Source organism: Rhinopithecus bieti, unplaced genomic scaffold, assembly GCF_001698545.2.
Source record: "Rhinopithecus bieti isolate Rb0 unplaced genomic scaffold, ASM169854v2 scaffold_78495, whole genome shotgun sequence".
NCBI classification, from domain to species: domain Eukaryota; kingdom Metazoa; phylum Chordata; class Mammalia; order Primates; family Cercopithecidae; genus Rhinopithecus; species Rhinopithecus bieti.
In genome coordinates, this window is record NW_016902715.1 from 1 (window position 1) to 868 (window position 868).

Consider the following 868-nt stretch of genomic DNA (forward strand, 5'->3'; position numbering starts at 1 on the left):
ATGGGTTGGCCTCTTCAGAAACATTTTCTCTTTCTTTCTTTCTTTCTTCTTTCCTTCCGTCCTTCCTTCCTTCCTTTTTTCTTTTCTTTCCATGTGTGAGGCAAAGATTTATTTCTTCATTTCTTGCATTTGAAGTACTCTTCGATGACGTCCTTGGCCTGAGACTCCTTTCATAGTCCTTAACTAGTACACAACTGCAACCAACCACTTTACAGGGTTTCCCCTCTCTGTCAGTTGTACAGGGGCTTTCCCATTCCCCTAGTTTCTTGTTGTCGTCACCCTTGACTAGGTTGATTTGGTGTTTAGCACAAAGGGTCTCCACCAACTTGACATACATAGGCTTATCACAGTTGGATGCAAGCACACAAAGGTGGGCTTGGCACTTGTCTAAGGCTTTGGAAGCTTCGTGAATTCCACATGCTAGGCCATCGTGGCTGAGGGTGGTCTTCAGCACTTCTTGTAAAGCAGTATTAACGTCCATGACACCTCCAGCAGCAATGTCTTCCTCGGCCATTTTCTTTTGGCATTTTCTCTCCCCAAAGTCTAGCTGATTATCAGCTTAGACACACAGTAGGCTATGTGCTATGAACAACAGGCATCCTGGGTTATTTTACAAACTCATGGATAGTCATTTTGAAACCACCTTCACCTTTGCAAAATTAGGACTGAGACAGTGAAAGAAAGCTAACTCAACCGACTGCATCTTGCTTCTAACCTCCAAGCTGTCTTTGTTCATTCCTGGGCATAGGCTGAACTAACTTCGGGAGAAACTTAGTTTGTAGTTTTAGTTTAAATAAAGATGGTAACAGCCCTTTCCCAAAGCAGACCTCCTTCTTGTCTGGGGACTAGACTTACATTAGCCATAGGA

General features: G+C 43.5%; 1 pseudogene; it reads right to left on the reverse strand.

Moving 5' to 3' along the window:
• Positions 1 to 116: 116 nt before the first annotated feature.
• Positions 117 to 514, reverse strand: LOC108526069 (40S ribosomal protein S12 pseudogene; annotated as a pseudogene).
• Between the last annotated feature and the right edge of the window lie 354 nt (positions 515 to 868).